We start from the raw sequence: 23,511 nt of genomic DNA on the forward strand, positions 1-23,511 counted from the left end.
ACCTTTAGCTATTCCAAGTCATCATTGGGAGGAGGTCTTAATGGATTTTATCATAGGTTTACCCAAGTTTGAAGTGTTGAAAATAGTAACAAAAAATCTTAAAAATAGGATCAACAAAATCCTAAATTAATTTGTCCTTGAATTAAATTGTGAACTAGATCGAAATTACATTCTCATAGCAACTTGTAATAGTTAATTAAGTTAAATTAACTTAGGAAATTTGAGTTGGAATTCTATCTAGAGTCACGTAGAGTGATCCCTAAATTTAAGGGCCTAAGTTGAGTTCTTTGGAGTTGTAATTAGATAAATCAGTCTAACTGAGTTATAGTCAGTTAAACTGGTTCTAACTGTTGGAGGAACTAGCAGAGTTCTAGCAATGGAGTAGTGCATCAGTGCATCACTAGTACCAAACTAGATAGCTGAATATTGACTCATAAATAATTCATGCATGTCAGTTCAGATGAAGATCTAGTTGAGATTGGAGTTCAGGGACAATGCATGATCAGTTCTATAATTTTCTGAGTTGTACAGATGGTGCGTGCAATTAGTAGAAGGCCTATGATGGATTGTTCATTTATGAGAGGGGAATTTCTTAATAAATATGGTCTAATTCTCTCAGGACTGGAGCAAGGAATTAGAAGTTTGGAGGTTTGGAAATTTGGCTAAGTATTGACCAAAGGAAGTCAGTAAGGCAGAGGATAGAAAATACTTGTACAGGTTGAGCTGAAGGTTGAGCAGAGCATATTGTATACATCCAAATTCTTTGACTAAGGGCGCAAGGAAGTAGGGGTTTAACAAGCAACAAAATTGGCTAAGTGTTGGCTTGAGCTGGCTTGTGAGGTAGAGAGATAGATTTTACTAGTGCAGGAATTGTTCAGGATGAACAAGAATTGTATTTTCTTCTCGGATCTTCTTGTTAATTCAATATAGATAGTCAGGGTTTTTAGTAGTTTCTTTCCCCAGAGAAATATTATGTTATGTGTGATTGATATTATTCCTCTTTCTAGTTATCATTTTCATCAATCAATTTTGGTTTTCGTTGAAGAGTATATTAGATTATTTTCTTGTTTTTTAGCATATCACATAAGTTGTTGAATCTACGAGTAAAAATATACATGGTATTAGAGTTGAAGATAGTATAGAAGAGAAGAATTCGAGTTTGTTGTGCAGGTGAAATTGAATTTGCAAGTTCATACTTCAGAGTTAGCAATATGTCATTCTACGGCCTGAGACTTGAGTATGCCTTGGAGGGAAGCTTGAATTACATATCTTGAAAGGAGAGGATGGAGACAGTGCTAGAAGACAATGGCCTCAAGTAATTCATAGATCGTGACATTCCTAAGCCTCCACCATCGGATGCTAAATATTTGGTTGAATGGAGAAAGTGTGTGGGAAAAGCGAGAAGGATTATCCTTGAAGAAGTTTGAGACCACATCGTCTCAATTCTACATGGTAATGACAATCCATACTCAATGTGGAAGGCATTGAGGAACCTGTTTCAAAATAACAATGTCCATTGGAAGTTGGCACTGAAGGATAAACTCAGAAAGATCAAGATGGAGAAGGGCGATTCAATTCCGAAGTACTTGACCAATTTCACCCATTGTCGGGATGAGCTTCGAAGTGTCAAGATTATTGTTGCTGAAGATGATATGGTGAGCCTAGCTCTTCTAGTACTTCCCAAGATCTAGCGTAGTTACCAGGACTCAGTTAATGGGAGGGATAATTTACCATATTGCGAACGGTTGTGGTCGGATTTGGTACAGGAAGAGATTCGACGGAACACTAGAGATGGGACCTCTTCCAAATAAGTGGAAGAGGATTTTTCATTAGTGAGAAAACAAAAGAAATCCAAGGGAAATAAACCCCAAGGTGAGGTGAGCGGTAAGAAGAAGGACTTATCAAAAGTTAAATGTTTTCACTGTCATGAGTACGCGCACTATGAGATGAATTGCCTATAGAAGAAAGCAAGCAAGAAGGAGTCTGCAGTAGACACAATAGGTGAAGCTCTAGCTTCACAATTCAAACTCGATTTCACTCTCATTAAGCAACATGGTCAGCACTGTAATGGGAAGTGTATGGTATTGCAAGAGCAGTGCCTCCTTCGATATGACGGGGAATAGAGATTTGTTAAGTGATTTTGAGGAGAAAGACATCAAGCATAACATAGAGCTAGGAGATAATAGTCCGAGGTATATCGCTACTGATACCAGTACAATTACCTTTTAGAGGGAGTCTAGATCCCCTCTTAGAATCACAGATGTGATGTATGTTCTAGGACTAAGGAAGAATCTTGTTTTCAGTCGCAGTATCGGAAGACCGTGGCCATGATGTGATTTTTAGTAAGGGAAGGGTTTTCCTTAGATACATCGCCATGGGATAGGTGAAACGGTTCGGTGTGCGAGTCAAGAACCCATATGCTTTTGAGGTCAAAGATTCATGCAAAGCCTTGAGGATCAAGACAAAGGTTAGAGACTTGGTGGTTGAGAGGGAGCATGAATTACCTTTCAACATGCAGCCCCAAAAGCAGTCTCAGAAAGTTATGGAGCAGCCACAATTAAAGAAGCAAAGAGGAGACTGAGTAGAGAGATGCCACTAGTACAAAATGACTAATTAGCTACTAAAAAATGACTAAATTTTGCATATAAATGACCATTTTTTAGCCGATGACTAGTAGTAGCTAATTTACAATATCTTATAACGTGACCAAATTTTAGTCATAAATTTGGTCATTAATTTAGTCATTCATTTACTCATTAGTTTCCACAATTAATGACCAAATAAATATGACCAAAATGTTGGTCGTGTTATAAGATAATGTAAATTAGCTACCAATAGTCATATATATGCAAATTTTAGTCAACGTTTCAAACTAATTAATTACCAAAAAAATATGACTAAATTTTGGTTGTGTTATAAGATACTATAAATTAGCTACTAATAGTCATATATATGAAAAATTTTGTTAGGCCCCTATACTACTAGTGTAACCCCTTATTGTTATTAGTATAACCCACTTATTATATTGATGTACCCATGTAGTGCCCATATTGTTACTATTGTGCCCCATAGAAGCCCACTATTGTTATTATTGTGCCCTTACATTATTATTGTTATGTCGGCTCTGATTATGTTATGACCCCTTAGACTCCTACATATAGAAAGGAGGTCTTTTCATTTGTATCATCCAAGAATTGTTCATTTATGTAATGTAAAGGAGGTTGCCCCCTCGAAGAGGCTGAATTATAAGGCATTGATCTATCTTTTCTATCTTTTCTTGAGCTAGTTCCATAACATTTGGTATCAGAGCTTTGGATTCTAGGGTTTCGCTGCGCCAAATAGGTCATCGTGGCATTTTCACTATAACATTTTTTCTGTGACGTTTCAGAAGTCGCAAAAAAACCCATTTGAGAAGAAATCGCGCTGAACCTTGGGTCTGAATTATAGAGTTTTTCGCGCGATATTTGCAGAGATATAATCTGAGGAAGTTGGTCTTTTTGCAGACTCCTGAATTACATTCAAAACATGTGACCTGGGGAAAATCGTCATAACTCTTTCTCTGGGGATCGGATTGAAATTTCGTAAGAAGGTACAGAAAGAGGACGGACTGTAGTCGTTTTTATATATTTTTCAGATCCAAAGGTCGAAACAGTGACACGTGGCACTTCATACAAGTTTGCTCTTCTGGAAAGGTTTATAATCAGGTCATCTTGGGAGATTGTGCATAACTCTTTCTTAGAGAATCCAATTTGGATCAGACTGGTGGCATTGGAAAGAGGACACAAAGGGATACTACAGATCACAATTTTAGAACTTAAAGATCTGAAAGTACAGAGTTACAGTCGTTTCAAACTCAAGCTCCTAAAATTAAGAAAAATCAAGATGAGGAAGTTTGATGGCAAGGATCCGGTAAATTGGATACTTCAGATAGAGAAATATTTTGATCTACATGGTGTACAACTATTAAAAAAGGTATGTATTGCATCTTCATTTTTAGAACCAGATCAATTTTTATGGTACGAAGGCCTTTGTTCTCGTAAACAACTTGTTACATGGTCAATTTTCACGGAGGAAATGATAGCACATTATGAGGATACAAAGAGAAACACCTTCTTTAGAGCAACACCACAACAATTGGAAAGAGTAAAAGGGCTTTGTGACATAGTGGAAAGAAGAATTATGGAAACCAGATAGCGTACCCCTCACAACTATAAAGATGGAAGTGTTGTTTCTCCGAGCCTTCTACAACCTACAAGGGTTACACCACAACAATTGGAAGACAAAAGAGAAAAAGGGCTTTGTTACAATTGTGATAGAAAATGCACTAAAGGTCATAAGTGTGCTGAGAAGAAATTATTTTACATAGAATATGAAGAGGAGGAAGAAAAGGATCAAGAAACATCAAAAGAAGAAGATATATGCTAGGACCCCACCCCAAAGAAAGAAGAAATGAATCAGACCATATCTTGTGAAGCATTGGCAAGAATTACCACTCCTCAAACTATCAAGATAGAAGGATATATCAAGAAGAAAAATGTGCAAGAAGTGAAAGATCACATCGATAAAGAAGAAATGAATCCAACCATATCTTGTAATTCATTGTTCGAAATTACCACTCCTCAAACTATCAAGATAGAAGGACATATCAAGAAGAAAAATGTTCAAGAAGTGAAAGATCACATCGAGCATCAAGAAATGAATCCAACCATATCTTGTAAAGGATTGGAAGAAATTACCACTCCTCAAACTCTAGAGATAGAAGGACATATCAAGAAGAAAAAGGTTCAAGCAATGAAAGATCACATTGAGCATCAACAACAAGTTCTCCAACTTTTAAAAGATAATGAAACTTTGGTGAAAAATCAAACGAAACAACAGGTAGATAAACATCATAGTGAAAAATGTTTTGATGTAGGTGATTGGGTATTTTTACTGCTACATCTCAAGCAAGCTATTTATGAGAAGGAAATTTTGGAAATACTACATGTACTTAAAAAATGGCGACCTTACCGAATGGGAAGACTCTTCAAGGATGAGGATGTGGAAGCATTGTTTTGTGCTATTTATATTATCCAACCACATTGGATAAATGAAGAAAGGGATGAATGGAAGAAGGACAAAGAAGTATGGCCGCTTATTCAAAAGTTGCAAAAGATCCCAATTCAAACAATATTGCCAGAAATTGAAGAGAAAGGAAAAATCATATTGGAACCTGGAGCAATCACAGAAACAAGAACCTAATAGCTACGAAATCGATTAATTTTAGAGTATCTCATCAAGTGGAAGAACTTACTCGTTGAAGATTCCACATGGGAGGACAATAATTTTATACAGAAGCATCAAGAACTACTCAAGCGTTGAGGACAACGCTTTTTGAAGGAGAGGGGCATGTTAGGCCCCTATACTACTAGTGTAACCCTTATTGTTATTAGTATAACCCACTTATTATATTGATGTACCCATGTAGTGCCCATATTGTTACTATTGTGTCCCATAGAAGCCCACTATTGTTATTATTGTGCCCTTACATTATTATTGTTATGTCGGCTCTGATTATGTTATGACCCCTTAGACTCCTATATATAGAAAGGAGGTCTTTTCATTTGTATCATCCAAGAATTGTTCATTTATGTAATGTAAAGGAGGTTGCCCCCTCGAAGAGTTTGAATTCTAAGGCGTTGATCTATCTTTTCTATATTTTCTTGAGCTGGTTTCATAACAAATTTAGTCATCATTTGTAATCACAAATTTATTATTTGCAGCAGTGATTTATATTTTTTTGGTAGTTTCATATTCATTATATAAATGACTAATTTAGTAGTTTATATTCATTTCATTTACTTTCATTAATAATCATTATAAACAACTAATTTCATTGTAGTTATGTTATTTGCATTCAAGATTAGTCAACACAAACTACTAATTTAGTAGTTTTAGATTGATTTTATGTGTTCATTATTAATCAAGATAAATTAACTAGTATGATTTTACGACTAAATTAAAAAACAAAATCATATAATGTGCATGTTTATCTAATATAAAAACGCAAAGTTACATTTGTTAATTTGTTATGAAACCAGCTCAAGAAAAGATAGATCAACGCCTTAGAATTCAGCCTCTTCGAGGGGGCAACCTCCTTTACATTACATAAATGAACAATTCTTGGATGATTCAAATGAGAAAACCTCCTTTCTATATATAGGAGTCTAAGGAGTCACAATATAATCCAGCCGACCTAACAATAATAATATAAAGCCACAAAAATAACAATAGAGGGATTCTATGGGGCATATAAATAAAAATATGGGGGTAATAGGGGCACAACAATATAAATAAGGGGTATAGCTACAATAGTAATGGGGTAATCACTAGTATTATAGGGACCCAACATGCCCCTCTCCTTCAAAAAAGTGTTGTCCTCAACGCTTGAGTAGTTCTGGATACTTCTGCATAAAATTCTCATCCTCCCATGTGGAATCTTCAGCAGATAAGTTCTTCCACTTGATAAGATACTCTGAAATTGACCGATTTCGTAGCTGTCAAGTTCTTGTTTCTATGACTGCTTCTAGTTCCAATATAATTTTTCCTTCCTCGTCAAGTTCTGGCAATATTGTTTGAATTGGGAGCTTGTCGCCTATAACCTTCTTTAAACATGAAACATGGAAAACTGGGTGCAATTGAGAAGCTGCAGGAAGCTCCAATTTGTATGCCATAGTACCAATCTTTTGCAACACCTTGTACGGACCATAATACTTTGGTGATAATTTATTATCCTTCTTAGCTTGCTTTAGGGACATATGCTTATATGGTGGTAGCCATAGGAATACCCAATCACCTACATCAAAACTTCTTTCACTGCGATGTTGATCTGCCTGCTGTTTCATTCTATTTTGTGCCAACACGAGGTTATCCTTTAAGAGTTGGAGGACTTGTTGTTGATGTTCGATGTGATGTTCCACTGCCTGAACCTTAAAATTTTCTCTTAAATATGATGTGATGGATGGTGGTTGGTACCCATAAAGTGCCGAAAATGGGGTCATTTTTGTTGCTGTATGGAAGAAAGTGTTATACCACCATTCAGCCAGAGGCAACCATTTGAACCATTGTGTCTGTTTATCAGATACAAAGCAACGAAGATATCCTTCCAAACATTTGTTTACTATCTCAGTTTGCCCATCAGATTGAGGATGATAAGATGAGCTATGAGCTAACTGAGTACCAAGACAAGAAAATAATTCTGTCCAAAAATTTCCAGTGAAAATGGGATCTCTGTCACTTACAATAATCTTTGGGTTTCCATGTAGCTTTTGAACTGTTTCCATAAATGCAGTAGAAACTGTACTAGCTTTAAATGGATGTGATAATGCACAAAAGTGTGCATACTTGGTAAGTCTGTCAACTACCACCATGATGACACTCTTTCCCTCAGACTTGGGTAAACCTGTGATAAAATCCATTGAAACCTCCTCCCAACGTTGGCTTGGAATGGATAAAGGTTGTAATAGACCTGGTGTCTTAATTGTTTCAACTTTATTTTGTTGGAAAACCAAAAATTCCACCACAAACTTTTGAATATCTGATTTAAGGCCATCCCAAAAAAATTCCTTCTTAACCTTGTGGTAAGTTTTTAAAAATCCTGAGTGCCCTCCTAAGGGAGAAGTGTGCAATTCCATAAGAATCTTTTGTTTTAGCTGGGAATTCTTACAGAGGTATAAGCGATCTTTCTACCATAATGAATCATTTTGCCAGCTAAATGTATCAGAAATACCGGAATCTTGTTGTAGCTTTCAAATAAGTGCCCACACTTCTTCGTCATTCTTCCATTCCTCCCTTGCTTCGTTTATCCAATCTGGTTGGATAATAGAAATGGCACACAACAATGCTTCCACATCCTCATCCTTTCTTGAGAGTGCATCTGCCACCACATTTTGCTTCCCTTTTTTGTAGATGATTTCAAAGTCATAACCCAACATCTTTGTGACCCACTTTTGTTGCTCTTCAGAGGATAATCTTTGTTCTAAAAAGTATTTAAGGCTATCATGATCCGTTTTTACCTTGAAGTGTCTTCCCATTAGGTAGGGTCGCCATTTCCTAAGTGCATGGAGTATTTCCAACATTTCCTTCTCATAAATAGCTTTGCTTAAAAACTTTCCCTTGATTGGACGACTTTCAAAAGAAATGGGTCTTTCATCTTGCATTAGAACAGCACCAATTCCATTTCCTGAAGCATCACATTCCACAATAAAGGTTTTTGTGAAGTCCGGTGTAGCTAAGATCGGTGCTTGGCACATTGCCTCTTTAAGATGTTCAAAGGCCTTTGTTGCTTCCGGAGTCCATGAAAATGAATCTTTCTTCAATAATGTTGTTAGAGGTGCTGCTATTCTCCCATAATTCTTAACAAACTTGAGATAATACCCTGTCAACCTAAGAAATCCTCGCAGATGCTTTATGGATGTGGGGATTTTCCATTCCTTAATGGCTTTAATTTTGCTAGGGTCTACCTTAACTCCTTCATGAGATACAATATGACCCAAATATTCCACCTCCTGGACTCCAAAGAAACATTTGGATCTTTTTGCATATAATTGTTTCTCCTCCAATACTTGTAACACCTGTCAACATGTTCAACATGATCCTTCCAAGACTTGCTGTAGATTAGTATATCATCAAAAAATACTAACACAAATTTTCTAAGGAATGGTTTGAAAATTGAATTCATCAACCCTTGAAATGTTGAAGGTGCATTGGTAAGGCCAAAAGGCATGACCAAAAATTCATAATGACCCTCATGAGTTCTAAATGCTGTTTTCGGAATGTCTTCAATCTTCATTCTGATTTGATGATATCCCGAACGAAGATCCAACTTGGTGAAGTAAATTGATCCATGCAATTCATCCAGTAATTCATCAATGACAGGAATGGGGAACTTGTCTTTAATAGTGAGCTTGTTTAGCATCCTATAATCCGGACACATGCGCCAAGATCCATCCTTCTTGTGCACCAATACTACTGGAGCTGAGAAAGAACTTTGACTCGGTTGAATTATACCAGCCTCTAGAATTTCTGCAACCATACGTTCAATTTCACGTTTTTGGACATAGGGATATCTGTACGACCTGATGTTTGGAGGATCACTTCCTGGAATCAGATGAATAGCATGATTATGATCATGCATAGGTGGGAGACCTTTGGGAGTCTCAAATACCTTGGAATGATTGTCCATGACTTTTTGGAGAACTGGAGAAATAGATGATTCCAATGTGGAAACATCTAGGGAACATAATTGTGCAATTACACCTCTTTGCTCCTTTTTTAGAAGCTTTGTCATGCCATTAGAGCTGATTATCTTTCCTGGTTTCCCTGCAATACCCCTTAATTCAACTTCCTTTCCTTCCATAGAAAATTTGATGAAAAGTTCTTGAAAATTAAAAGTTATTGTACCCAAGGATTGTAGCCATTGGACTCCTAGTACAACATCAGCACCTCCCATTGGAATGGAAAGCATTGGGCTAGTCAATACATATTCTCCCATGGATAGCTTGATATTATGGCACTTTCCAGAGCAATTTATTGTTCCTCCATTTGCAATCATCACTTGACACTCTGGTGCTGGATATAGGAAGAAATTCAATTCTTTTGCTACCCTACAATGAATAAAATTGTGGGTGCTTCCTGAATCAATCAACACTATTACCTTTTTCTTCTTGATTTGTCCTTCTATCTTGATGGTTTGAGGAGTGGTAATTCCCGCCAATGCATTACAAGATATGGTCGGATTTATTTTTTCTTCATCCAGGCTTTGTTCCTGGAGTATATCCTCTTCTTTTGACCTTTCTTGCTCCTTTTCTTCTTCCTCTTCACAATCTATGTAGAATAATTTCTTCTCAACACACTTATGACCTTTTGTGTATTTGCTATCACAATTGTAACAAAGCCCTTTTGCTCTTTTTTCTTCCAATTGTTGTGGTGTCAACCTTGTAGGTTGTGGAAGACTAGGGGCAACAACACTTCCGTCTTTATAGTTGTGAGTGGTATGCTTCCTAGTTGCCATAATTTTGCTTTCCATTTTTCTTGCTAACCTGAATGCCTTCTCTAATGAATCAGGTTCCCAAAGGCGAACATCATGTTGGATATTATCCTTTAAAGACCCTATGAACACATCAATCCTATGCTCCTCTAGAATATCTTTTACCCTTATGTTCAATTTTTGGAACTCCTCAATGTGCTCCATTATTGAACCCTTTTGTTTGAGACTTATCAATTGGCTAAAAAACGTGTTGCTTTTTGTATACTCATAATGTGCTATCAATTCTTCTGTAAAAATTGCCCGAGTGATAAATTTTTTATGAGAACAAAACCATTGATACCATACAAACTGATTGGTTCCAAATATACAGTTGCATACGTACCTTTTGTGCGTTTTGCACATTATTGAGATCGAAGAATTGCTCCATCTGTAATATCCATGTGGCGGGATCCTTGCCATCAAACTTCCTCATATCGATTTTTGGAATATGGTGATTCTTCGATCCAACATTAGCATCTATGGAATCATGATTAACATTTCTTTTGTTCTCATCATGAGTTTCCTTTACTACCTTTTCACCATTAGTAAGTATTTCTTGTAGAAAATTTGTCAAATCTGTCTTCAAATCTGCCATGCCTATCTTCAAATTTGTGTTCAAATCTATCTTCAAATTGTCCATCTTAGCTTCCATGCCATTCATCTTAGCTTCCACGCCATTTATCTTAGCTTCTGTTAACTTTTGTGAGCATGAAATTTGTTGCACTTGTTCTTGTAATTTTGCTATATCATGTAGCATTTCTTCCTCTTCTTCATGAGTGATGCTAGAGCTTTCAAGTTCCTTACTAGGTGTTTGCATTTTCTTTCCTCGAGGCATCAGTTACTGATAATAATGCTCTACTATGCCCTTTGAATTCCTTCAAAATAAATTTTCAAACCAAGCTTAAGAAAAAATTTAAAAAAATCTACACACCTTTTTTCACTTTGTAGGAGCTCGATATTGCCTCTGATGTATCTCTGTACTTTCCAATCATCTAGTTCTGAATTTGTGACCTGTAGTAGCTCTCTGTGTCCTCTTTCCAATGCCACCAGACTGATCTAAATTGGATTCTCCAAGAAAACGTTATGCACAATATCCCAAGATGACCTGATTATAGACCTTTCCAGAAGAGTGAACTTGTATGAAGTGCCACATGTACAATTTTCGATCTTTGGTTCTAAAAAAGATATACAAGAAACTACAGTCTGTCCTCTTTCTGTTCCTTCTTATGAAATTTCAATCTGATTTCCAGAGAGAAAGTTATGACGATTTTACCCAGGTCGCCTGTTTTGAACGTAATTCAGGAGTATGCAAAAAGACCAACTTCCTCAGATCATATCTCCGCAAATATCGCGTGAAAAGCTCTGAAATTTGGACCCAAGGTTCAACATGATTTCTTCTCAAATGGGTTTTTTTGCGACTTCTGAAACGTCACAGAAAAAAAGTTATAGCGAAAATGCCACGATGACCTATTTGGAGCAGCGAAACCCTAGAATCCAAAGCTCTGATACCAAATGTTATGAAACCAGCTCAAGAAAAGATAGATCAACGCCTTAGAATTCAGCCTCTTCGAGGGGACAACCTCCTTTAGATTACATAAATGAACAATTCTTGGATGATTCAAATGACAAAACCTCCTTTATATATATAGGAGTCTAAGGAGTCACAATATAATCCAGCTGACCTAACAATAATAATATAAAGCCACAAAAATAACAATAGAGGGATTCTATGGGGCACAGAAATAACAATATGGGGGTAATAGGGGCACAAAAATATAAACAAGGGGTATAACTACAATAGTAATGGGGTAATCACTAGTATTATAGGGACCCAACATAATTACAATATTAAACATTACCATGTGCAACTATAAATAATTTCAACCACATAAATTATATTATATGAAATGTCAAGTATTACAATATGGGTTTCCAACTCAATATTGGTTAGACTAAAATTTACATATGAAATTTTGTTTCATTACTTCAAAACATTATGATTGTGTTTCCAAGGCATAGCAGGTGAATTCACCAACTCTGAAGACTTGACCATCAATATCTATGTGTGTGTCTTATGCAAGATATTGGCTCTAAGGGTATCAGTAGACCAATTCTCTTCTCTCTCTCTCTCTCTTTGTTTTTGTTTTTGTCGCTCCAGTGTTATTCTTCTCCTCTTTCTTCAATTCTTGCTTCTTACCATTAATATTGAGTTCGTTTTCTAAAATCAAAGAAGATACATTGCAGAGTGTAAGCCATGAAAGATGATGAAGCATACATAAGAAAGGTAGGTTGTTTTGGGGTTCATAAGATAACCCTACCTCAACCTAGTCAAATATTTGGAAGGAAATGGAGGAAACAAGAGAAAAAGGATTATACATTGCTTGTAACAACAAATAGTCAAAAGGGAATAGATTTCAGTAATCAAAATTGTTCACCTGGGAAAATAATGATGAAGAGGATGTAGGCATATTCACAAAGAAGTGAGGAAGAAGTTGTTAACTTAAAATAGAAATAATTATAAATTGAAATTATGCACAACATTGATTCAAACAAGTATGAGATATATGTTAATGTATTGACAAGATTGTTAGATCCTCAAAAAATGAAGATCATTGGTTTATTTAACAATAAAAAGGTCATAGTGCTTATTGACTTAGGTAGTAACCATAACTTCATTGATAAAAGATTGGCAAAATTCCTCCAATATTTTGTATATCTAGTGAAAAAATTTCATGTTTTAGTTCCCAATGGAGAGAGTATTGATTGTGTGAGAGAAGGCCACAATATTGAATTATGTATAAAAGAATATAAATTGTAAATCATAATGTATTCCACTCTGATTAGAGTTTTAGATGTAGTCCTAGGGATTCAATGGTTAAGAATGTTGGGTACAATTCTCATAAGGTAATGAATTATTCATGAGATTTGAACTAGATATAATTAAATATGAGTTGAAATGGTTCAAATCTAGAACTTCACAAGAAATCAACTCTCATAGAATGGAAAAGCTAATAATGAGGGTAGAAATGGAGTTGTGCTTAAACTATATCCTGTGGAAGTTATGCCAGAATATGAAAATGTTACCGAGCAATTATAATGCACCCTGGAAAACCACTATAGGGTGTTCCAAGAAATTCCCAAAAAGCTTACCCCCATCCAAATATCATGAAAATCAAATTGAATTGATACCTAATGTACATATCGTAATATTGGGCCTTATAGATAACCTCATCAACAAGAAGGTGGTATTCAAAAATTGGTACAAGATATGTTAGATTAAGGTATTATTCAACATAGTAGGAGTTCATTTTCATCCCCAAAAGTGATGGTGAGAAAAAAGATAACTTTTGGAGGATGTGTCCTAATTATAGAGATCTAAATAAAATCACCACTAAAGATAACTTCCATATTCCAAATATTGATGAGCTATTATATGAGCCCCATCGATTGGATCATTTAACAAAGCTTGATCTTAAAGTAGGGTACTATTAGATCATATTAAGGGAAGAAAATATTCTGAAAGCAACTTTTAGAGGACATGAAGGGCACTATGAGTTCTTGGTCATGCATTTTGGGTTGAGTAATTCTCCTTCTACTTTTCAAAGGTTTATGAACAATATTTTTCGACCCCATATTAGAAATTTTTTTTCTCATTTTCTTTGATGATATTCTTATCTATAGGAAATCATGGGAAAACTACATTAAAAACATGGATAAAATTATACAAATTCTTAGGAAAAATCAATTACATGTCAAAGGATCAAAATGTGATTTTGGGATGTTGGACACCTAATCCATAAGATTTGGAGTGGAGGAATTCCAATAGCCATAGAAGTCTAAAGGACCTCTTAGAATATGAAACCAAGGGTTGGAAAAATGTATTTATATGTAAATATTATGAATAATATGCAATCACACAAGCTTATCATATATTCCCTATCAATTTTTTGTGTGATTTTAACATGGTATCATAGCATGCTTAAGTCATGGCCTCTTTGCCCAATTTTGTGTGTGATTTTAACATGGTATCAGAGCATGCTTAAGTCATGGCCTCTTTGACCATAAAGAATAAAATCCCTTCCCTTCTAGAAATCACAACATGGTTTATTCATGGTGTGCACTATCTATGTAATGTCATCCAGAAACGTGCCAAAAATAAACAAATATGAACTAAGATTAGTCAAATGTAGGGAGAGAAGGTCATTTGGAATAAAAAGTAGTAGTATCCATAATAGATTAAATTGCTACTTTTAGTCTTATGGTGGGTCACAAAGTTAGAATGTAGTGTTAAACACACATTTAATATGCTCACATGTTTGTCCATGAAAAGCAGAGAAAGAAACAATGTATAACAATAAAATGAGATTCAAAGGGATGCAATAACGACAGAGTGAAGATTTTTTTCTGACTAGTGCAAAAGGATAGGTCACTCTCAACCAAGAAGAAAAGTTTCTGCAATGACGCTCACGTGGGAATATTTCTCAAAGCTCATGAACCTGATGGCAAAGTAACATCAACGCTAACATTCACTCAGCCAATTCTGCATTTCCCTCTGCTAAATTTGTGTTAGTTTCTTTTCTCAAAACTCTCTTTGGATGTATGTTTGGTTGGATTTATTACTCATATAAACACTTAGCTATGTTCCAGTGCTTGCCCACCCTATCAAACCTTGTTTTTATGTCTAGCAACATCCACACAAAACTTCACTCTACCTCTTGTCTGTTTTTTTTATAGTATGGTTCTCGATTAGAAGTGTTTTTACCATCCCAACTCATATATTTTCTGTTCTCCACGTTGAGTGCATAATTATGATTTTCCACGTTGAGTGTTTCCCTTAAGTCATTCTTGGAAAGTGATTTTAGCCATGATAGAGTGTAAGGACATTTGAGGGTTGTACATTGTATATTGCACCACAAAGATAATTATGATAACCCATGTGCGACTCATTATACCATGTCCACTACCAAATTGAATGTTATCTCCCAGGTTCTAAGGTGCACTAGAAACCTTTGTTGGAATTTTTTTGTCTTTGCATAATCCAATTTTATCCTCATTCGAAATACAATGGATGTGAAGGAAGCCCTAATCTATATCATTCATACCCTACTTAAATGAGAAAGAAACTAGCATTTAGAGTCAAGATGTGAAGGTCGTGGTTTCCATGTGCACACTACTTTGGCTTGTTATTTTCAGTCTAACATGTTATGTAACTATTGACGCAACAAGCACAAGAACCAACACATATTCTTCCAAGACAAATACATAATCGTTCCGTTCTTTTTGTTTTAGGGAAATCATAAGTCATTTCAATGTGTTGATTTGAACTCTACCAAATGGAGGAAATGCAAGAAACCTATAAAAGAGAATCATTCTCATTCTCTAGTTCTCGTTAAAGGTTCTTTAGTTATTTTATTCTCCTATGGTGTCAGTTATACGAGTCACAAGCTTATATCCACCTAAATACACGTGAAGTGTTGGATTCTGAAAGATTCGAAACCTCCTCAACTCATGGGAGGAGAAATCCTAGACTCATTTCCATGGATTGAATCTACAGACTCATAATAAAGTTGGTGGAGTTAACCTTAGATAGCACCTACAAATTGATTCTCACATGATAGAATATAGACTGTCGAGTTTTTTACAGGTAGAAGAAGACCACAGTGGTAGGATTTCATTAGAATATCTAGAAAACATGATAAAAATCTTGGCATGATAGGTGTACAAAGAAGAAGAAGATTCAAGGAGGAGATTTGGGTTTTCTCAACGCCAATAGATATTTAAAGCATCCAAGGAAATTTTAGATGCATTGGTTGGGTTTGTATGAGATTAGATGTGCAATAGAGGTATGCGTTATCTAGCTATAGAAGCTAAATGAGGATCTTGTAGAAGGATTCGTCAATAGAAGTCGGTTGAAACTATACAAGAGCAGTCAACCCATAACGCAATGTGATCCATGCAAAGGAAAAAAAATCACAACCTGGGAGTATTTTTACATATTATTTAGATATATCATGCATAAGTATAGAGGAGGGAGCACATCATAAACATTTTCCAATATAATAGAAAGTTTCAAGCACTAATAAAATGGGAAGCGAAAAATAGGAGGAGCATAAAAAAATATAACATTTGGTGATAATAGATAACCACCATGGTTGTAGAAAGAATGAAATTCCACTTAACTAGCATTTGCACCAGATGTTGCAAAGAAAACGCCGTAAGGCATAAAGTGCAGAAATCCATTATGTATAGTCTCTAGAGAAATCACAACGTTTCCATGAAGAGTTTCAATGATTGGTAGAAAAGATAAACATCAAACCACACGAACGATGTGGATACACTCCAAATAAACATATTTCAGAATTTATGTGTTAGATGCGACACCAAAAGAGAGTCATAGTCGAGGAAAGATGCAGATATATTCACAATAAACATTATTTTAGAAGGATATACTCCCAATAAACACTATTTAAGAATTTCTTGCGTTTGATGCGACAATACATTCGATTTCTTTGAAGGTTTTCTATGTTATCTAACCTACTGAACATAAAAATTGAAAGGAATGGTCAGTAGGATCTTTCTTTCCACCCTCCGACCTCCTCCATTGCTGCTTCCTCAAAGCAATCTTCTTCTTCCTGCAATTTCCAATCACCATAATATGAAAAAACATATTTAAGTTCATATAATTGAAGTAATTTGATGGGAATTTATATGAAAAAACACAATTACATGTTAGGGTTATGGAATCGAAATTAATTTGATAATAAATTCTGGGAATATTTTAGAATTTGAGAATATGATAGAATCTTCCTGGTCAATTTGTTTGACCTGTTTCACCTTAATCTTATTTGTAATCTCTCTAAGATTCTCATATTCTACAATATTCATGGATCTTGAATATACTCAAAACCTACCATATTCATGGATCCATGAAATTCTAGAAAAGTATTTAACTTTAAAGTTTAAACTTTGTATTGCTCCCTAAGATTCTCAAATTCTATATTCATATATCTTGAATATTCTCAAAATCTACAATACATCATCCTTTATATCCTTAAATCCATTAAATTCTAAAAAGATATTTAACTTTAAAAGATCTAGAAGGAATAAGTTTAAACTTTTTATTGAAATTATCTTCTTACATCTGTAAAACAAAATTTGAAAATGAAATTTACAGTGATTGGTCAATATCCAGAGCTAATATGAATCCATCCTATTACCATTCAAAAAAACATTTCTGATATAAAGAGCCTTTGCATATATAGAATCTACCTTAATAGTGAATGTGAGGCCAACTTTTATCTCCCCACAGTAGTTCTGGTCTGGAAGGACAACATTGTAGGAAGTCGGGGTAGGCTTCCTTCCATGAATACTCCCTCCAGGGGAATGTTGTGCACCACAATCAGAAATATAAAGATATATGATCAGAAAACAGAAATATTGAGAAACGATGAAAGACTGCGGGATCTGAAAAAATGACTGAGATCATAATGCTGGAGACTCATCTGCACCTTGCTTCCCCAACGAAGTCAGTCGCGTTTCCACTATCGCTGTCCATTATTTTTAAGGTGAGTTCAGTAACCCCGCCGGTTATAGTGAAAACAAATTTCTCATTCCACTCGGGATTGCTACCTTTACCTGCAATTTCAGAGATCCAATCTATTAATTTTTAACTCTATTTATTTTTGGGGGAAAATTTTGTGAAATCTCCCTACTTCCCCTGCATATAGAAAAAATTTGTGTAATTTCTTCTTCCCACAGATAATCCAGGGGCACTCAATCATAACTAAGACCTCACCACGAACTCTTTCTTAAAACGATGTAACCATTTTCTCCATTGTTTGAAAAGAATTTAAACCCTGGATACCTATAAACAAACTTAAAAATTATGCAAATGGAAGAATTTTATCAGAGATTGGGGATCTTCCCGTTTCCTCTTTTCTTTCTTTGCGGATATTTAGAATCGATTCTGATGAGTAGTGGAGCAAAACCCATGTAAATAAATTTACTAAATTCAGGCATTTACAATTTCTCAGGTACTTGTGGATTCATTACCTTGGCATCCAACAACAGCAATGATGCCCCTAGCCAAGATCGGATAGTGGATATGTTTAGAGATCCATATCTTAAAACTAGGTCCGGGGATCGCCAGAATGAACATAAAAAGCCCTTCAGCCAGGGACCTAGATGAGAGGTTTTTGAAAATCCTGAAGATTTTCAAGTGGGGACCTGATGCTGAAAAGGCCATAGAAGTCCTACTGCTAAAGGTGGATCACAGATTGGTTAGGGAGGTTTTGAAGCTTGATGTAGAAATTGGTGTAAAGTTACAGTTTTTCTAGTGGGCTGCCAAGAAAAAGAATTTCAATCATGATTCCACCACATATATGCCCCTCATCCATTTCTTAGCGCAGGCGGGACTAGTGGGGGAAATGTGGCGGACAGTGCAAAAGATGGTGAAAAGTGACTGTGGCATGAATCCTAGCATATTGTCTAAAATTATTAGGATACTAGGCAAGATAAAGATGGTGGAAAAGGCCCTTTCCATATTTTATCTCATCAAGACAGAGAAGTGAAAACACAGTGTTTATGCTTATAATTGAATGTTTAGTGTGCTGATGAAGGCAAATTGTCATGATAAGGTGCAAGAGCTTTACAGGGAAATGTGCAATGAAGGGAAATGTTTTTCCGATACGATAACTTATACTATGCTCATCTCCAACTTTGGGAAACTTGGAGATGTGGACTCTGCGATTAAGCTTTTTGAAGAAATGAAGGAGAATGGTCTGCAACCTAGTGCGAAGATCTATACGATCCTGGTTGGAAGTTTGTTTAAATCAAACAGATGCATAGAGGCCTTGAAGTTGTTCGAGGAAATGAAGGATACACGTTGTACACCGAATGTGTTTACATACACTGAAGTAATAAATGGGCTAGGAAAAGAAGGGAGAGTCCAAGAGGCATACAAAATATTTCAAGATATGCAGAAAGATGGTTGCTCTCCCGATGTGGTCATGTTCAACAAACTGATCGATATCATGGGTGATGCAGGCCTACTTGATGATGCTCTGAAGCTATTTGGACAGATGGAAACTGTAGGATGCAATCCTACTGTGGTAACATATAACAGTGTCATGGAAGCTCTTTTCAAATCTAACAATCCATTGGAGGCGTTGCATTGGTTTGTGAGAATGAATGGAAAAGGCATTGCTCCAAGTTCGTTTACATATTCCATTCTAATTGTTGGTTTATGCAAGGCGAACAGATTGGAAAAGGCATTGATGCTTCTTGAAGAGATGGATGAGAAGGGCTTTCCGCCTTGCCCTGCTGCCTATTGTAGTTTGATTGATGCACTTGGTAAGGCACGCCGTTATGATGTGGCAGTGGAATTATTTAAGGAAATGAAAGAAAACAACACTCCTTCCAGCTCAAGGCTCTATGCAGTGATTATTAAACACCTTGGTAAAGCAGGGCGTATTGATGCAACCATTAAAATATTTGAAGAAATGCAAAGGCAGGGATGTATTCCTCATGTGTATTCCTACAATGCATTAATGTCTGGCCTGGTAAGAGCAGGCATGGTTGATGAAGCTCATTCATGGCTTAAAAAAATGCAAGATCGAGGATGTAAACCTGATATTAGTAGCCATAATATAGTTTTGAATGGTTTGTCTAAGGCAGGTGGACCAATAGAGGCCTTTAAGATGTTCGAGAAAATGAAAAATCTGGGGATTCAGCCAGATGCCGTATCTTACAACACAGTTCTTGGTGCACTTAGCAATGCGGGCATGTTTGATGAAGCAGTCAAATTAATGAAGGAAATGACTTCTAAAGGATTTTCATATAATTTGATTACATATTCTTCAATATTAGAGGCTATGGGCAGAGTTGATGAAGACTGCAAAACATTCATTCAATAAGGAGGTCTTTTGATTCTCCTGTGCTTCCTGGTCAATAGTGATGGTTGAATTTGTGGCTTGGCTTTCTAGTTTCAGTGGGGATGATGGATTTCCTGAACGGTGAACCTCACACAAAATGAGAGTTGTCTTGCCATTGTTTCATATGTCTGGAATATTACCATTTGTAATTTCTTTATCATCTTGATTATTACCAAAAACATGCAGGAATCATGTTCAAAGTAAGCTGCTTATACAAAATGGAATCTGTATTGTGGCCATTTTACACAGGTGATCCTGGTAAGCATATTTTGCTGTTTGCTTATTTTCTTGTCATCTGAGCAGCATTATCCTTCCTATACTAATTAAAGTCCCCAACTATAAAAGATGCAACTCACAGAACCTAATGACAAAGTAAGAAAGGAAGACTAGACTGCATCCCTCGAAATAAACAACTCCTGTCTGAAATCAACAACCAACACAATCTAGAGAAATATTATTATATCAACCATAAAAAACACAGTCTATACAGAATGGGAGTTGCAGTTAACCAAATGTTTTACAATGACTTACTTCCACATCATTAACTGATCATGTGTAATAGCACAGAAGATAAACGGTTATGTTGCTCTTTCTATAAGGCTTGGCCCGATTAGATTTGTATCAACTAGTTGAAAGGGTGATCACTTAACGAGGGTTTCTGTTATCATTAACCTACTCATCCTAATTGTTTCTTCCCGGGTAAGGTAGGTGCCCTACAAGCCTGGGTGGTCAAAAGTATCCATGGAGAAGGCTTATCAAAAGGGTAATTGCTTAACAAAGTTTGCTGGTATAGTTATCCTGCTTGGGTTAAAATTTAAAGCATAGCTAACATTTTTGGCTAAGACAGGCCAAAAAATTTGAAAATTTGTGAATAATTCAGTGTTGTATTATTTAGTTCTAATTGGATCTGATTTGGTTGCAATACAGGCCAAAAAATTTGAAAATTTGTGAATAATTCAGTTTAGCTATATTATTCACTTCTAATTGGGTCTGATCTGGTTGGGCCTTTGATAATCGCTGACAAACCACCCAATGCGATGTCAAGCAAGTCGATCTGATCCCCTCCAAAATACGGTTTTCCTGCGAAGCACTGGTTATTGAATAGAAAAATAATATTTTTAACTTTCCAAGACACGAATAGCAGATAAGGAAAGGATCGATGAGATACGAATGCAGGTGATTACTAAGAATGAACTAAATTACCTTATCGTCTACAAAAGCAGCCCAGAAACAGGATCTTTGGGAATTCTTGCGAACAGGGTTCGATTTCAGGAGCAGCTTGCTCTTAGCTTTGAGATTCTCTTCCGCGAACTGGTAATCGATACCTAGCAAGAGCTATGCGAACCCGCATAATGAAGGGACTCAGAGTCATACCGAACCGCTTTACCTGCCCCTTCTCTCCCCATTTTTTTACTTCAGTTTTCGATCAACGATCAAAATTCGTTCAATCGTCTAACACCACCAATCTACGGTGAACAATAGGACACGGCGGCAGCTAGGGAAATTCATTTCAAAAGGAAATGCCTTACGGCGTAATTAATGATTGAACATGATTAAACTATAATGAGAAGGATTGATTTAAAGAAGTGGATCTAATGGAACGAATGTGGATAGAATATCCAATGGCCCAAGTACACAAACTAAGACAATATACACTAAAAGAATTAAATGCAACAATAGATGAAATCAAGTTTGAAAGATTTCAAATAATGATGTAGCATGGTAGCAACTTATAAATTTTAGAGAGGTAGTCTAGCATGTTCATTGTGTTAAAGATAGATAGAGAATAGAGAGTGATGTAAGAAAGTTATAATGATCGAGAATAAGGGTTTCAGAGTTAGAAATCATGGCAAAGTTCAAATGGTAGCTACCAAGAAAGAAGCATCAAAGAACAAGGTCAAAACTAAGACACCAGAAGAATTAGTATAACTTGCACAATTTGTGGAGAGCCCATTAAGATGCCAAGTATGAATAATGTAGCACAAGCAAAATTTTCAAAAGTATATGTACCACTACGTAAGTCAAACACAACAACAATTCTTAGAGTTCATGAGGGCATTCCACCTGACCACAAGAAGAGTATCATTACCAAAACGTAGTGTGAAGATGGTTGAATTTGCACTTATTACAACACTTAGAAGAATTTTATCCTTCACGCACTAAGAGGTGGAATGAAAATATTTGTGGAAAGGTTAGGTATAGTGATCAGGGCCAAGAAGACAAGAGCCTATACTTGCAACCTTGAGGGAGAGTACAAAAAGGAAGAAAATTGGAAGATGTTGGAGTAGGCGCACCAAATTTTAAGCCAACGCTATGGTTGGGTGACATACCTATTGTGACGATGCAATTTGTAATAGAAGAAGGACTGAGTGGATAGGGATGAAGCACAGGTGAGTGTTTGGGGCCTATTCGAGCAACATTTTGAGGAAGGATTTTGGAAACTGTGTAAAGGAGCACTATGGAGAAGGATATTGTGTAGGAAAGTCACCTAAGGATAAAGACACATAATGCAGAAATATGGATAGTTGTTATGCTTAGGTTATGGGGTTTTTCCCATGGTAATAGTCATTGCCCATAGTAAAATAGGATTTTTTGTTGGCTTTTCACCCTAATGTAAATCTATAAATGGATAAAGTTGTGATGTAATAGAGAGACATATGTAGAAGAATAGGCTAGTGCAGATGTTTAGACATAGATACGTATGTTTTTTTATGATATTTTATAATTATTTCATGTTGTAACAGTGGATCTATTAGGTTGGTGAGCCATTACAATTGGAATTTCATTGAGTCTTTACAATATTAATAAATATCTATTTTGGGATAATTCATGTGTCGTGCATAATGTCTTGAACTATTTTTGTATTTCTTTTATAGACCTGTTGAACATAAAATGGATTTACTGTGTAGAATAGGGGTGTACTTAAATTTTTTTGTTCTAAATGACTAAGTTTTTGATAAGGACTAATGACAAGTGTAGAATCTACATCTCCTTCATCACTACAAAATTGTCCAAGTTCCTACAAACCCTTATAGATTCCCCAGGTGACACATCACTTTCTCACGACTTATGTTGAAAGGGTCAGAGTCTAAGGGGTTTTGCTAGCTAATTCGCTCCAAACTCAAGTCTACCCTTTGTGCGCCAACAATACATTTTGAAATATTCATATTCTCAAACACTTTATATTTGTGTTTGGCAAAATACACCCGTGTGTATCTCATGCAATCATCTATGAATGTGAATACATATTTAGATTCTCCTATGGAACAATCTTGAAATGCTCTGGTAATATCACTATAAACAAGCTCCAGGGAAGACGAGGACCTCCATGCATGCCCCTTCCCAAAATTTTCTTATGGATGCTTTCTAAGAGCACATCCTTTACAAAATCCATCAGGAATTTATATGATAGGCAAGCCTTTCACCAAGCCCTATTTGCTAAGTTGTTGCATGTATCTGAAATTTAAGTGTCCCAACCTTTGATGCAAAATTTTACTTTTATCATTTTCATGT

General features: G+C 35.9%; 1 pseudogene; it reads left to right on the forward strand.

Annotated features, from left to right (window-relative positions):
• Nucleotides 1–2,052: 2,052 nt before the first annotated feature.
• LOC149161517 (uncharacterized) lies at nt 2,053–19,980 on the forward strand (annotated as a pseudogene).
• Nucleotides 19,981–23,511: the final 3,531 nt, after the last annotated feature.

Source organism: Pinus tabuliformis, chromosome 5_2 (assembly GCF_031772625.1).
Source record: "Pinus tabuliformis cultivar Carrire ecotype Pingquan chromosome 5_2, CPIR1, whole genome shotgun sequence".
NCBI lineage: Eukaryota > Viridiplantae > Streptophyta > Pinopsida > Pinales > Pinaceae > Pinus > Pinus tabuliformis.